Raw genomic sequence first — 16,984 nt, 5'->3', positions numbered from 1 at the left:
CTACAGTAAGCAGATTGATGCCAGAAACACCCTGGCTGGCGGTGGACCCATCTGGTGATTAACAAGAAACCAAATGTGGTGCAAGCAAAAATATGAGAGAGTCTTTGAGAGGATTTTATAACTGTTTCTAAACATACATTGAAAGCAGAGAAATGACATGCTTTAAACCAATAACTGTTCAACAGCAAATATCACAACATATATTGAACACTTAAAAGAAATCACTGAGCCAAGTGCCTACTAGGTGGTAACAGTCTGAGGACACATCGTTGGACATTGAAAGTCCAACGCCTGTTGAAAAAGCTACATGTGCATTGCTGGATAATGATAGGAGTTCTTTTAGCACTATCTCCTTTACAACGGAAAAGGATTATCTCGATTAATATGTCAAAGGTTGGTTTGAGGGCTAAAGACGGGCTTAGAATTATGGTTGAACCTTAAGTTACAGCTGAGTTCCACATATGATGAGATCACCTACTCAACAAAAGACAAGGACACATGCTCATGCTTACAGAGTACCAGATGTAGGGGTGTGGCCTCTATTGTGTTCAATTAAAAAGAGATTTTTCCATCCTCTATAGCCACTCATCCTTCGTAGGGTCATCGGAAGTGCTGGAGCCTGTCCAAGGCACCTCAGGGTGAAGGCAGGGAAACTTCCTGGACGGGTTGCTAGTCTACCGCAGGGCTTACACACACAGGCAAACACATTCAAACACTCACTCAAGGAACTTTTAGCATCTCAAATCACTTGACCCGCATGTCTTTCCACTGTGAGGGACACCACAACGCTGAGAAGACAGCCACACAAACACAGGGAGAATATTCAAACTCCACACAAAAAAGGCCTAGGTTGAGACAGGACTAGAACCATCATCCTCTGTGCTATAATGAGTCAGAGCTACCCATTGAGCCACTGGTAAAAGAGAGAGCTGAAGAGGAAAAAGTAATGTACAGGAACTGGGGATGGCCTCAATCCTCGATATCAGTAATCAAAGGCAGTTTTAAGCAGGGGCACAATGAGATACAACAAAGACTATGAGGCACACTAGATCACGGCTTCAGTAAGTCCAAGAAGCAAACAGAAATGCAGCATTTTCTTCTAATCACAGTTTAACAGCAAATTGAAAAACCCAACCTCCTCGGAAATGGATAACATGCACTGTAAAATCTTTTGTTTTACAGTTGGTGCAAAAACGTGTTAATGATCACTGGGAAGACATAGCAGGAGATGGAGCTGAAGACTTTGAGAAGGACATTTTTGCTTGTATGGAAGGACCTAAATGAAAACATATGGGCCACGATTTGCGTCATCCTTCAGGGGCCATGCTAATCTTCTCTGTATCGATCCAATTTTAGTATATGTGCTGCCTTAGCAAGCACAAAAGTAGAGAAGCTCAAGGTATATGTAGCCCTCTTGTCTCTGCAAGCTCTCAGCAAGGTGGTAAGGACCAGGAAGGAACCTTGCCACTTTGAATACAGTGCACTACAGAAATCTTTGGGCTATTTATACTAGGGATTGACAATGATTGACGTAATAGCTCACTAAGTTTAGGGATAAGGTAACTAAAAGTTTTAATACTTACAAATGATGCATTTAGACATTATGTGTGAAAACATCTATGAGCCAAAAAAGGGGTAGATACACTTGATGAAGTAATAGAGCACAGAACATCGGTGGCAGTGGGTGTGGCCTCTATTTTGCTCATTTTATGAAAAGATACTACAGTAAGCAGATTGATGCCAGAAACACCCTGGCTGGCGGTGGACCCATCTGGTGATTAACAAGAAACCAAATGTGGTGCAAGCAAAAATATGAGAGAGTCTTTGAGAGGATTTTATAACTGTTTCTAAACATACATTGAAAGCAGAGAAATGACATGCTTTAAACCAATAACTGTTCAACAGCAAATATCACAACATATATTGAACACTTAAAAGAAATCACTGAGCCAAGTGCCTACTAGGTGGTAACAGTCTGAGGACACATCGTTGGACATTGAAAGTCCAACGCCTGTTGAAAAAGCTACATGTGCATTGCTGGATAATGATAGGAGTTCTTTTAGCACTATCTCCTTTACAACGGAAAAGGATTATCTCGATTAATATGTCAAAGGTTGGTTTGAGGGCTAAAGACGGGCTTAGAATTATGGTTGAACCTTAAGTTACAGCTGAGTTCCACATATGATGAGATCACCTACTCAACAAAAGACAAGGACACATGCTCATGCTTACAGAGTACCAGATGTAGGGGTGTGGCCTCTATTGTGTTCAATTAAAAAGAGATTTTTCCATCCTCTATAGCCACTCATCCTTCAGTAGGGTCATCGGAAGTGCTGGAGCCTGTCCAAGGCACCTCAGGGTGAAGGCAGGGAAACTTCCTGGACGGGTTGCTAGTCTACCGCAGGGCTTACACACACAGGCAAACACATTCAAACACTCACTCAAGGAACTTTTAGCATCTCAAATCACTTGACCCGCATGTCTTTCCACTGTGAGGGACACCACAACGCTGAGAAGACAGCCACACAAACACAGGGAGAATATTCAAACTCCACACAAAAAAGGCCTAGGTTGAGACGGGACTAGAACCATCATCCTCTGTGCTATAATGAGTCAGAGCTACCCATTGAGCCACTGGTAAAAGAGAGAGCTGAAGAGGAAAAAGTAATGTACAGGAACTGGGGATGGCCTCAATCCTCGATATCAGTAATCAAAGGCATTTTTAAGCAGGGGCACAATGAGATACAACAAAGACTATGAGGCACACTAGATCACGGCTTCAGTAAGTTCAAGAAGCAAACAGAAATGCAGCATTTTCTTCTAATCACAGTTTAACAGCAAATTGAAAAACCCAACCTCCTCGGAAATGGATAACATGCACTGTAAAATCTTTTGTTTTACAGTTGGTGCAAAAACGTGTTAATGATCACTGGGAAGACATAGCAGGAGATGGAGACTGAGAAGGACTTTTGCTGTATGGAAGGACCAATGACATATTTCAGCTTTGTCATCCTTGCAGGGGCCATGCTAATCTTCTCTGTATCGATCCAATTTTAGTATATGTGCTGCCTTAGCAAGCACAAAAGTAGAGAAGCGCTCAAGGTATATGTAGCCCTCTTGTCTCTGCAAGCTCTCAGCAAGGTGGTAAGGACCAGGAAGGAACCTTGCCACTTTGAATACAGTGCACTACAGAAATCTTTGGGCTATTTATACTAGGGATTGACAATGATTGACGTAATAGCTCACTAAGTTTAGGGATAAGGTAACTAAAAGTTTTAATACTTACAAATGATGCATTTAGACATTATGTGTGAAAACATCTATGAGCCAAAAAGGGGTAGATACACTTGATGAAGTAATAGAGCACAGAACATCGGTGGCAGTGGGTGTGGCCTCTATTTTGCTCATTTTATGAAAAGATACTACAGTAAGCAGATTGATGCCAGAAACACCCTGGCTGGCGGTGGACCCATCTGGTGATTAACAAGAAACCAAATGTGGTGCAAGCAAAAATATGAGAGAGTCTTTGAGAGGATTTTATAACTGTTTCTAAACATACATTGAAAGCAGAGAAATGACATGCTTTAAACCAATAACTGTTCAACAGCAAATATCACAACATATATTGAACACTTAAAAGAAATCACTGAGCCAAGTGCCTACTAGGTGGTAACAGTCTGAGGACACATCGTTGGACATTGAAAGTCCAACGCCTGTTGAAAAAGCTACATGTGCATTGCTGGATAATGATAGGAGTTCTTTTAGCACTATCTCCTTTACAACGGAAAAGGATTATCTCGATTAATATGTCAAAGGTTGGTTTGAGGGCTAAAGACGGGCTTAGAATTATGGTTGAACCTTAAGTTACAGCTGAGTTCCACATATGATGAGATCACCTACTCAACAAAAGACAAGGACACATGCTCATGCTTACAGAGTACCAGATGTAGGGGTGTGGCCTCTATTGTGTTCAATTAAAAAAGAGATTTTTCCATCCTCTATAGCCACTCATCCTTCAGTAGGGTCATCGGAAGTGCTGGAGCCTGTCCAAGGCACCTCAGGGTGAAGGCAGGGAAACTTCCTGGACGGGTTGCTAGTCTACCGCAGGGCTTACACACACAGGCAAACACATTCAAACACTCACTCAAGGAACTTTTAGCATCTCAAATCACTTGACCCGCATGTCTTTCCACTGTGAGGGACACCACAACGCTGAGAAGACAGCCACACAAACACAGGGAGAATATTCAAACTCCACACAAAAAAGGCCTAGGTTGAGACGGGACCAGAACCATCATCCTCTGTGCTATAATGAGTCAGAGCTACCCATTGAGCCACTGGTAAAAGAGAGAGCTGAAGAGGAAAAAGTAATGTACAGGAACTGGGGATGGCCTCAATCCTCGATATCAGTAATCAAAGGCATTTTTAAGCAGGGGCACAATGAGATACAACAAAGACTATGAGGCACACTAGATCACGGCTTCAGTAAGTCCAAGAAGCAAACAGAAATGCAGCATTTTCTTTAATCACAGTTTAACAGCAAATTGAAAAACCCAACCTCCTCGGAAATGGATAACATGCACTGTAAAATCTTTTGTTTTACAGTTGGTGCAAAAACGTGTTAATGATCACTGGGAAGACATAGCAGGAGATGGAGCTGAAGACTTTGAGAAGGACATTTTTGCTTGTTTGGAAGGACCTAAATGAAAACATATGGAGCGCTTCACGGATTTGTGTGTCATCCTCTTGTCGCTGCAAGCTCTCAGCAAGGTGGTAAGGACCAGGAAGGAACCTTGCCACTTTGAATACAGTGCACTACAGAAATCTTTGGGCTATTTATACTAGGGATTGACAATGATTGACGTAATAGCTCACTAAGTTTAGGGATAAGGTAACTAAAAGTTTTAATACTTACAAATGATGCATTTAGACATTATGTGTGAAAACATCTATGAGCCAAAAAGGGGTAGATACACTTGATGAAGTAATAGAGCACAGAACATCGGTGGCAGTGGGTGTGGCCTCTATTTTGCTCATTTTATGAAAAGATACTACAGTAAGCAGATTGATGCCAGAAACACCCTGGCTGGCGGTGGACCCATCTGGTGATTAACAAGAAACCAAATGTGGTGCAAGCAAAAATATGAGAGAGTCTTTGAGAGGATTTTATAACTGTTTCTAAACATACATTGAAAGCAGAGAAATGACATGCTTTAAACCAATAACTGTTCAACAGCAAATATCACAACATATATTGAACACTTAAAAGAAATCACTGAGCCAAGTGCCTACTAGGTGGTAACAGTCTGAGGACACATCGTTGGACATTGAAAGTCCAACGCCTGTTGAAAAAGCTACATGTGCATTGCTGGATAATGATAGGAGTTCTTTTAGCACTATCTCCTTTACAACGGAAAAGGATTATCTCGATTAATATGTCAAAGGTTGGTTTGAGGGCTAAAGACGGGCTTAGAATTATGGTTGAACCTTAAGTTACAGCTGAGTTCCACATATGATGAGATCACCTACTCAACAAAAGACAAGGACACATGCTCATGCTTACAGAGTACCAGATGTAGGGGTGTGGCCTCTATTGTGTTCAATTAAAAAAGAGATTTTTCCATCCTCTATAGCCACTCATCCTTCGTAGGGTCATCGGAAGTGCTGGAGCCTGTCCAAGGCACCTCAGGGTGAAGGCAGGGAAACTTCCTGGACGGGTTGCTAGTCTACCGCAGGGCTTACACACACAGGCAAACACATTCAAACACTCACTCAAGGAACTTTTAGCATCTCAAATCACTTGACCCGCATGTCTTTCCACTGTGAGGGACACCACAACGCTGAGAAGACAGCCACACAAACACAGGAGAATATTCAAACTCCACACAAAAAAGGCCTAGGTTGAGACGGGACTAGAACCATCATCCTCTGTGCTATAATGAGTCAGAGCTACCCATTGAGCCACTGGTAAAAGAGAGAGCTGAAGAGGAAAAAGTAATGTACAGGAACTGGGGATGGCCTCAATCCTCGATATCAGTAATCAAAGGCATTTTTAAGCAGGGGCACAATGAGATACAACAAAGACTATGAGGCACACTAGATCACGGCTTCAGTAAGTTCAAGAAGCAAACAGAAATGCAGCATTTTCTTCTAATCACAGTTTAACAGCAAATTGAAAAACCCAACCTCCTCGGAAATGGATAACATGCACTGTAAAATCTTTTGTTTTACAGTTGGTGCAAAAACGTGTTAATGATCACTGGGAAGACATAGCAGGAGATGGAGCTGAAGACTTTGAGAAGGACATTTTTGCTTGTATGGAAGGACCTAAATGAAAACATATGGAGCGCTTCACGGACTTGCGTGTCATCCTTTCACATGTATGCCCTCTTGTCTCTGCAAGCTCTCAGCAAGGTGGTAAGGACCAGGAAGGAACCTTGCCACTTTGAATACAGTGCACTACAGAAATCTTTGGGCTATTTATACTAGGGATTGACAATGATTGACGTAATAGCTCACTAAGTTTAGGGATAAGGTAACTAAAAGTTTTAATACTTACAAATGATGCATTTAGACATTATGTGTGAAAACATCTATGAGCCAAAAAGGGGTAGATACACTTGATGAAGTAATAGAGCACAGAACATCGGTGGCAGTGGGTGTGGCCTCTATTTTGCTCATTTTATGAAAAGATACTACAGTAAGCAGATTGATGCCAGAAACACCCTGGCTGGCGGTGGACCCATCTGGTGATTAACAAGAAACCAAATGTGGTGCAAGCAAAAATATGAGAGAGTCTTTGAGAGGATTTTATAACTGTTTCTAAACATACATTGAAAGCAGAGAAATGACATGCTTTAAACCAATAACTGTTCAACAGCAAATATCACAACATATATTGAACACTTAAAAGAAATCACTGAGCCAAGTGCCTACTAGGTGGTAACAGTCTGAGGACACATCGTTGGACATTGAAAGTCCAACGCCTGTTGAAAAAGCTACATGTGCATTGCTGGATAATGATAGGAGTTCTTTTAGCACTATCTCCTTTACAACGGAAAAGGATTATCTCGATTAATATGTCAAAGGTTGGTTTGAGGGCTAAAGACGGGCTTAGAATTATGGTTGAACCTTAAGTTACAGCTGAGTTCCACATATGATGAGATCACCTACTCAACAAAAGACAAGGACACATGCTCATGCTTACAGAGTACCAGATGTAGGGGTGTGGCCTCTATTGTGTTCAATTAAAAAAGAGATTTTTCCATCCTCTATAGCCACTCATCCTTCGTAGGGTCATCGGAAGTGCTGGAGCCTGTCCAAGGCACCTCAGGGTGAAGGCAGGGAAACTTCCTGGACGGGTTGCTAGTCTACCGCAGGGCTTACACACACAGGCAAACACATTCAAACACTCACTCAAGGAACTTTTAGCATCTCAAATCACTTGACCCGCATGTCTTTCCACTGTGAGGGACACCACAACGCTGAGAAGACAGCCACACAAACACAGGGAGAATATTCAAACTCCACACAAAAAGGCCTAGGTTGAGACGGGACTAGAACCATCATCCTCTGTGCTATAATGAGTCAGAGCTACCCATTGAGCCACTGGTAAATAGAGAGAGCTGAAGAGGAAAAAGTAATGTACAGGAACTGGGGATGGCCTCAATCCTCGATATCAGTAATCAAAGGCAGTTTTAAGCAGGGGCACAATGAGATACAACAAAGACTATGAGGCACACTAGATCACGGCTTCAGTAAGTCCAAGAAGCAAACAGAAATGCAGCATTTTCTTCTAATCACAGTTTAACAGCAAATTGAAAAACCCAACCTCCTCGGAAATGGATAACATGCACTGTAAAATCTTTTGTTTTACAGTTGGTGCAAAAACGTGTTAATGATCACTGGGAAGACATAGCAGGAGATGGAGCTGAAGACTTTGAGAAGGACATTTTTGCTTGTTTGGAAGGACCTAAATGAAAACATATGGAGCGCTTCACGGAGTATCTGTGTATGTCATCCTCTTGTCGCTGCAAGCTCTCAGCAAGGTGGTAAGGACCAGGAAGGAACCTTGCCACTTTGAATACAGTGCACTACAGAAATCTTTGGGCTATTTATACTAGGGATTGACAATGATTGACGTAATAGCTCACTAAGTTTAGGGATAAGGTAACTAAAAGTTTTAATACTTACAAATGATGCATTTAGACATTATGTGTGAAAACATCTATGAGCCAAAAAGGGGTAGATACACTTGATGAAGTAATAGAGCACAGAACATCGGTGGCAGTGGGTGTGGCCTCTATTTTGCTCATTTTATGAAAAGATACTACAGTAAGCAGATTGATGCCAGAAACACCCTGGCTGGCGGTGGACCCATCTGGTGATTAACAAGAAACCAAATGTGGTGCAAGCAAAAATATGAGAGAGTCTTTGAGAGGATTTTATAACTGTTTCTAAACATACATTGAAAGCAGAGAAATGACATGCTTTAAACCAATAACTGTTCAACAGCAAATATCACAACATATATTGAACACTTAAAAGAAATCACTGAGCCAAGTGCCTACTAGGTGGTAACAGTCTGAGGACACATCGTTGGACATTGAAAGTCCAACGCCTGTTGAAAAAGCTACATGTGCATTGCTGGATAATGATAGGAGTTCTTTTAGCACTATCTCCTTTACAACGGAAAAGGATTATCTCGATTAATATGTCAAAGGTTGGTTTGAGGGCTAAAGACGGGCTTAGAATTATGGTTGAACCTTAAGTTACAGCTGAGTTCCACATATGATGAGATCACCTACTCAACAAAAGACAAGGACACATGCTCATGCTTACAGAGTACCAGATGTAGGGGTGTGGCCTCTATTGTGTTCAATTAAAAAAGAGATTTTTCCATCCTCTATAGCCACTCATCCTTCAGTAGGGTCATCGGAAGTGCTGGAGCCTGTCCAAGGCACCTCAGGGTGAAGGCAGGGAAACTTCCTGGACGGGTTGCTAGTCTACCGCAGGGCTTACACACACAGGCAAACACATTCAAACACTCACTCAAGGAACTTTTAGCATCTCAAATCACTTGACCCGCATGTCTTTCCACTGTGAGGGACACCACAACGCTGAGAAGACAGCCACACAAACACAGGGAGAATATTCAAACTCCACACAAAAAAGGCCTAGGTTGAGACAGGACTAGAACCATCATCCTCTGTGCTATAATGAGTCAGAGCTACCCATTGAGCCACTGGTAAATACAGAGAGCTGAAGAGGAAAAAGTAATGTACAGGAACTGGGGATGGCCTCAATCCTCGATATCAGTAATCAAAGGCAGTTTTAAGCAGGGGCACAATGAGATACAACAAAGACTATGAGGCACACTAGATCACGGCTTCAGTAAGTCCAAGAAGCAAACAGAAATGCAGCATTTTCTTCTAATCACAGTTTAACAGCAAATTGAAAAACCCAACCTCCTCGGAAATGGATAACATGCACTGTAAAATCTTTTGTTTTACAGTTGGTGCAAAAACGTGTTAATGATCACTGGGAAGACATAGCAGGAGATGGAGCTGAAGACTTTGAGAAGGACATTTTTGCTTGTATGGAAGGACCTAAATGAAAACATATGGAGCGCTTCACGGATTTGCGTGTCATCCTTTCACATGTATGCCCTCTTGTCTCTGCAAGCTCTCAGCAAGGTGGTAAGGACCAGGAAGGAACCTTGCCACTTTGAATACAGTGCACTACAGAAATCTTTGGGCTATTTATACTAGGGATTGACAATGATTGACGTAATAGCTCACTAAGTTTAGGGATAAGGTAACTAAAAGTTTTAATACTTACAAATGATGCATTTAGACATTATGTGTGAAAACATCTATGAGCCAAAAAAGGGGTAGATACACTTGATGAAGTAATAGAGCACAGAACATCGGTGGCAGTGGGTGTGGCCTCTATTTTGCTCATTTTATGAAAAGATACTACAGTAAGCAGATTGATGCCAGAAACACCCTGGCTGGCGGTGGACCCATCTGGTGATTAACAAGAAACCAAATGTGGTGCAAGCAAAAATATGAGAGAGTCTTTGAGAGGATTTTATAACTGTTTCTAAACATACATTGAAAGCAGAGAAATGACATGCTTTAAACCAATAACTGTTCAACAGCAAATATCACAACATATATTGAACACTTAAAAGAAATCACTGAGCCAAGTGCCTACTAGGTGGTAACAGTCTGAGGACACATCGTTGGACATTGAAAGTCCAACGCCTGTTGAAAAAGCTACATGTGCATTGCTGGATAATGATAGGAGTTCTTTTAGCACTATCTCCTTTACAACGGAAAAGGATTATCTCGATTAATATGTCAAAGGTTGGTTTGAGGGCTAAAGACGGGCTTAGAATTATGGTTGAACCTTAAGTTACAGCTGAGTTCCACATATGATGAGATCACCTACTCAACAAAAGACAAGGACACATGCTCATGCTTACAGAGTACCAGATGTAGGGGTGTGGCCTCTATTGTGTTCAATTAAAAAAGAGATTTTTCCATCCTCTATAGCCACTCATCCTTCGTAGGGTCATCGGAAGTGCTGGAGCCTGTCCAAGGCACCTCAGGGTGAAGGCAGGGAAACTTCCTGGACGGGTTGCTAGTCTACCGCAGGGCTTACACACACAGGCAAACACATTCAAACACTCACTCAAGGAACTTTTAGCATCTCAAATCACTTGACCCGCATGTCTTTCCACTGTGAGGGACACCACAACGCTGAGAAGACAGCCACACAAACACAGGGAGAATATTCAAACTCCACACAAAAAAGGCCTAGGTTGAGACGGGACTAGAACCATCATCCTCTGTGCTATAATGAGTCAGAGCTACCCATTGAGCCACTGGTAAAAGAGAGAGCTGAAGAGGAAAAAGTAATGTACAGGAACTGGGGATGGCCTCAATCCTCGATATCAGTAATCAAAGGCATTTTTAAGCAGGGGCACAATGAGATACAACAAAGACTATGAGGCACACTAGATCACGGCTTCAGTAAGTCCAAGAAGCAAACAGAAATGCAGCATTTTCTTCTAATCACAGTTTAACAGCAAATTGAAAAACCCAACCTCCTCGGAAATGGATAACATGCACTGTAAAATCTTTTGTTTTACAGTTGGTGCAAAAACGTGTTAATGATCACTGGGAAGACATAGCAGGAGATGGAGCTGAAGACTTTGAGAAGGACACTTTTGCTTTTCGCAGGGGCCATGCTAATCTTCTCTGTATCGATCCAATTTTAGTATATGTGCTGCCTTAGCAAGCACAAAAGTAGAGAGCTCAAGGTATATGTAGCCCTCTTGTCTCTGCAAGCTCTCAGCAAGGTGGTAAGGACCAGGAAGGAACCTTGCCACTTTGAATACAGTGCACTACAGAAATCTTTGGGCTATTTATACTAGGGATTGACAATGATTGACGTAATAGCTCACTAAGTTTAGGGATAAGGTAACTAAAAGTTTTAATACTTACAAATGATGCATTTAGACATTATGTGTGAAAACATCTATGAGCCAAAAAAGGGGTAGATACACTTGATGAAGTAATAGAGCACAGAACATCGGTGGCAGTGGGTGTGGCCTCTATTTTGCTCATTTTATGAAAAGATACTACAGTAAGCAGATTGATGCCAGAAACACCCTGGCTGGCGGTGGACCCATCTGGTGATTAACAAGAAACCAAATGTGGTGCAAGCAAAAATATGAGAGAGTCTTTGAGAGGATTTTATAACTGTTTCTAAACATACATTGAAAGCAGAGAAATGACATGCTTTAAACCAATAACTGTTCAACAGCAAATATCACAACATATATTGAACACTTAAAAGAAATCACTGAGCCAAGTGCCTACTAGGTGGTAACAGTCTGAGGACACATCGTTGGACATTGAAAGTCCAACGCCTGTTGAAAAAGCTACATGTGCATTGCTGGATAATGATAGGAGTTCTTTTAGCACTATCTCCTTTACAACGGAAAAGGATTATCTCGATTAATATGTCAAAGGTTGGTTTGAGGGCTAAAGACGGGCTTAGAATTATGGTTGAACCTTAAGTTACAGCTGAGTTCCACATATGATGAGATCACCTACTCAACAAAAGACAAGGACACATGCTCATGCTTACAGAGTACCAGATGTAGGGGTGTGGCCTCTATTGTGTTCAATTAAAAAAGAGATTTTTCCATCCTCTATAGCCACTCATCCTTCGTAGGGTCATCGGAAGTGCTGGAGCCTGTCCAAGGCACCTCAGGGTGAAGGCAGGGAAACTTCCTGGACGGGTTGCTAGTCTACCGCAGGGCTTACACACACAGGCAAACACATTCAAACACTCACTCAAGGAACTTTTAGCATCTCAAATCACTTGACCCGCATGTCTTTCCACTGTGAGGGACACCACAACGCTGAGAAGACAGCCACACAAACACAGGGAGAATATTCAAACTCCACACAAAAAAGGCCTAGGTTGAGACGGGACTAGAACCATCATCCTCTGTGCTATAATGAGTCAGAGCTACCCATTGAGCCACTGGAAATACAGAGAGCTGAAGAGGAAAAAGTAATGTACAGGAACTGGGGATGGCCTCAATCCTCGATATCAGTAATCAAAGGCAGTTTTAAGCAGGGGCACAATGAGATACAACAAAGACTATGAGGCACACTAGATCACGGCTTCAGTAAGTTCAAGAAGCAAACAGAAATGCAGCATTTTCTTCTAATCACAGTTTAACAGCAAATTGAAAAACCCAACCTCCTCGGAAATGGATAACATGCACTGTAAAATCTTTTGTTTTACAGTTGGTGCAAAAACGTGTTAATGATCACTGGGAAGACATAGCAGGAGATGGAGCTGAAGACTTTGAGAAGGACATTTTTGCTTGTTCATGCGAGAGGGCCATGCTAATCTTCTCTGTATCGATCAATTTTAGCATATGTGCTGCCTTAGCAAGCACAAAAGTAGAGAAGCGCTCAAGGTATATGTAGCCCTCTTGTCTCTGCAAGCTCTCAGCAAGGTGGTAAGGACCAGGAAGGAACCTTGCCACTTTGAATACAGTGCACTACAGAAATCTTTGGGCTATTTATACTAGGGATTGACAATGATTGACGTAATAGCTCACTAAGTTTAGGGATAAGGTAACTAAAAGTTTTAATACTTACAAATGATGCATTTAGACATTATGTGTGAAAACATCTATGAGCCAAAAAAGGGGTAGATACACTTGATGAAGTAATAGAGCACAGAACATCGGTGGCAGTGGGTGTGGCCTCTATTTTGCTCATTTTATGAAAAGATACTACAGTAAGCAGATTGATGCCAGAAACACCCTGGCTGGCGGTGGACCCATCTGGTGATTAACAAGAAACCAAATGTGGTGCAAGCAAAAATATGAGAGAGTCTTTGAGAGGATTTTATAACTGTTTCTAAACATACATTGAAAGCAGAGAAATGACATGCTTTAAACCAATAACTGTTCAACAGCAAATATCACAACATATATTGAACACTTAAAAGAAATCACTGAGCCAAGTGCCTACTAGGTGGTAACAGTCTGAGGACACATCGTTGGACATTGAAAGTCCAACGCCTGTTGAAAAAGCTACATGTGCATTGCTGGATAATGATAGGAGTTCTTTTAGCACTATCTCCTTTACAACGGAAAAGGATTATCTCGATTAATATGTCAAAGGTTGGTTTGAGGGCTAAAGACGGGCTTAGAATTATGGTTGAACCTTAAGTTACAGCTGAGTTCCACATATGATGAGATCACCTACTCAACAAAAGACAAGGACACATGCTCATGCTTACAGAGTACCAGATGTAGGGGTGTGGCCTCTATTGTGTTCAATTAAAAAAGAGATTTTTCCATCCTCTATAGCCACTCATCCTTCGTAGGGTCATCGGAAGTGCTGGAGCCTGTCCAAGGCACCTCAGGGTGAAGGCAGGGAAACTTCCTGGACGGGTTGCTAGTCTACCGCAGGGCTTACACACACAGGCAAACACATTCAAACACTCACTCAAGGAACTTTTAGCATCTCAAATCACTTGACCCGCATGTCTTTCCACTGTGAGGGACACCACAACGCTGAGAAGACAGCCACACAAACACAGGGAGAATATTCAAACTCCACACAAAAAAGGCCTAGGTTGAGACGGGACTAGAACCATCATCCTCTGTGCTATAATGAGTCAGAGCTACCCATTGAGCCACTGGTAAAAGAGAGAGCTGAAGAGGAAAAAGTAATGTACAGGAACTGGGGATGGCCTCAATCCTCGATATCAGTAATCAAAGGCAGTTTTAAGCAGGGGCACAATGAGATACAACAAAGACTATGAGGCACACTAGATCACGGCTTCAGTAAGTTCAAGAAGCAAACAGAAATGCAGCATTTTCTTCTAATCACAGTTTAACAGCAAATTGAAAAACCCAACCTCCTCGGAAATGGATAACATGCACTGTAAAATCTTTTGTTTTACAGTTGGTGCAAAAACGTGTTAATGATCACTGGGAAGACATAGCAGGAGATGGAGCTGAAGACTTTGAGAAGGACATTTTTGCTTGTTTGCAGAGGCCATGCTAATCTTCTCTGTATCGATCAATTTTAGTATATGTGCTGCCTTAGCAAGCACAAAAGTAGAAAGCTCAAGGTATATGTAGCCCTCTTGTCTCTGCAAGCTCTCAGCAAGGTGGTAAGGACCAGGAAGGAACCTTGCCACTTTGAATACAGTGCACTACAGAAATCTTTGGGCTATTTATACTAGGGATTGACAATGATTGACGTAATAGCTCACTAAGTTTAGGGATAAGGTAACTAAAAGTTTTAATACTTACAAATGATGCATTTAGACATTATGTGTGAAAACATCTATGAGCCAAAAAGGGGTAGATACACTTGATGAAGTAATAGAGCACAGAACATCGGTGGCAGTGGGTGTGGCCTCTATTTTGCTCATTTTATGAAAAGATACTACAGTAAGCAGATTGATGCCAGAAACACCCTGGCTGGCGGTGGACCCATCTGGTGATTAACAAGAAACCAAATGTGGTGCAAGCAAAAATATGAGAGAGTCTTTGAGAGGATTTTATAACTGTTTCTAAACATACATTGAAAGCAGAGAAATGACATGCTTTAAACCAATAACTGTTCAACAGCAAATATCACAACATATATTGAACACTTAAAAGAAATCACTGAGCCAAGTGCCTACTAGGTGGTAACAGTCTGAGGACACATCGTTGGACATTGAAAGTCCAACGCCTGTTGAAAAAGCTACATGTGCATTGCTGGATAATGATAGGAGTTCTTTTAGCACTATCTCCTTTACAACGGAAAAGGATTATCTCGATTAATATGTCAAAGGTTGGTTTGAGGGCTAAAGACGGGCTTAGAATTATGGTTGAACCTTAAGTTACAGCTGAGTTCCACATATGATGAGATCACCTACTCAACAAAAGACAAGGACACATGCTCATGCTTACAGAGTACCAGATGTAGGGGGTGTGGCCTCTATTGTGTTCAATTAAAAAAAGAGATTTTTCCATCCTCTATAGCCACTCATCCTTCGTAGGGTCATCGGAAGTGCTGGAGCCTGTCCAAGGCACCTCAGGGTGAAGGCAGGGAAACTTCCTGGACGGGTTGCTAGTCTACCGCAGGGCTTACACACACAGGCAAACACATTCAAACACTCACTCAAGGAACTTTTAGCATCTCAAATCACTTGACCCGCATGTCTTTCCACTGTGAGGGACACCACAACGCTGAGAAGACAGCCACACAAACACAGGGAGAATATTCAAACTCCACACAAAAATGGCCTAGGTTGAGCCAGGACTAGAACCATCATCCTCTGTTCTATAATGAGACAGAGCTACCCATTGAGCCACTGGAAATACAGAGAGCTGAAGAGGAAAAAGTAATGTACAGGAACTGGGGATGGCCTCAATCCTCGATATCAGTAATCAAAGGCAGTTTTAAGCAGGGGCACAATGAGATACAACAAAGACTATGAGGCACACTAGATCACGGCTTCAGTAAGTCCAAGAAGCAAACAGAAATGCAGCATTTTCTTCTAATCACAGTTTAACAGCAAATTGAAAAACCCAACCTCCTCGGAAATGGATAACATGCACTGTAAAATCTTTTGTTTTACAGTTGGTGCAAAAACGTGTTAATGATCACTGGGAAGACATAGCAGGAGATGGAGCTGAAGACTTTGAGAAGGACATTTTTGCTTGTTTGGAAGGACCTAAATGAAAACATATGGAGCGCTTCACGGATTTGTGTGTCATCCTTTCGCTGCAAGCTCTCAGCAAGGTGGTAAGGACCAGGAAGGAACCTTGCCACTTTGAATACAGTGCACTACAGAAATCTTTGGGCTATTTATACTAGGGATTGACAATGATTGACGTAATAGCTCACTAAGTTTAGGGATAAGGTAACTAAAAGTTTTAATACTTACAAATGATGCATTTAGACATTATGTGTGAAAACATCTATGAGCCAAAAAGGGGTAGATACACTTGATGAAGTAATAGAGCACAGAACATCGGTGGCAGTGGGTGTGGCCTCTATTTTGCTCATTTTATGAAAAGATACTACAGTAAGCAGATTGATGCCAGAAACACCCTGGCTGGCGGTGGACCCATCTGGTGATTAACAAGAAACCAAATGTGGTGCAAGCAAAAATATGAGAGAGTCTTTGAGAGGATTTTATAACTGTTTCTAAACATACATTGAAAGCAGAGAAATGACATGCTTTAAACCAATAACTGTTCAACAGCAAATATCACAACATATATTGAACACTTAAAAGAAATCACTGAGCCAAGTGCCTACTAGGTGGTAACAGTCTGAGGACACATCGTTGGACATTGAAAGTCCAACGCCTGTTGAAAAAGCTACATGTGCATTGCTGGATAATGATAGGAGTTCTTTTAGCACTATCTCCT

At 41.7% G+C, this 16,984-nt stretch overlaps 1 non-coding gene and 4 pseudogenes across 1 annotated transcript; all 5 read right to left on the bottom strand.

Annotated features, from left to right (window-relative positions):
• The window catches only part of LOC127650123 (E3 ubiquitin/ISG15 ligase TRIM25-like), a 78,573-nt pseudogene that overhangs the window by 3,714 nt on the left and 57,875 nt on the right, over positions 1-16,984 (bottom strand).
• LOC127651105 (uncharacterized) lies at positions 1,285-1,380 on the bottom strand (annotated as a pseudogene).
• Positions 2,981-3,081, bottom strand: LOC127651104 (uncharacterized; annotated as a pseudogene).
• Positions 11,205-11,311, bottom strand: LOC127651107 (U6 spliceosomal RNA). The gene has a single exon (XR_007971508.1). It is a non-coding gene; the product is annotated as a U6 spliceosomal RNA (small nuclear RNA).
• On the bottom strand, positions 14,568-14,664 carry LOC127651109 (uncharacterized; annotated as a pseudogene).

This window comes from Xyrauchen texanus, chromosome 10, assembly GCF_025860055.1.
Source record: "Xyrauchen texanus isolate HMW12.3.18 chromosome 10, RBS_HiC_50CHRs, whole genome shotgun sequence".
In the NCBI taxonomy this organism is placed as follows: Eukaryota; Metazoa; Chordata; class Actinopteri; order Cypriniformes; family Catostomidae; genus Xyrauchen; species Xyrauchen texanus.
Note: the sequence above shows the minus strand (reverse complement) of the source record. Positions and strands in the feature narration are given on the sequence as shown.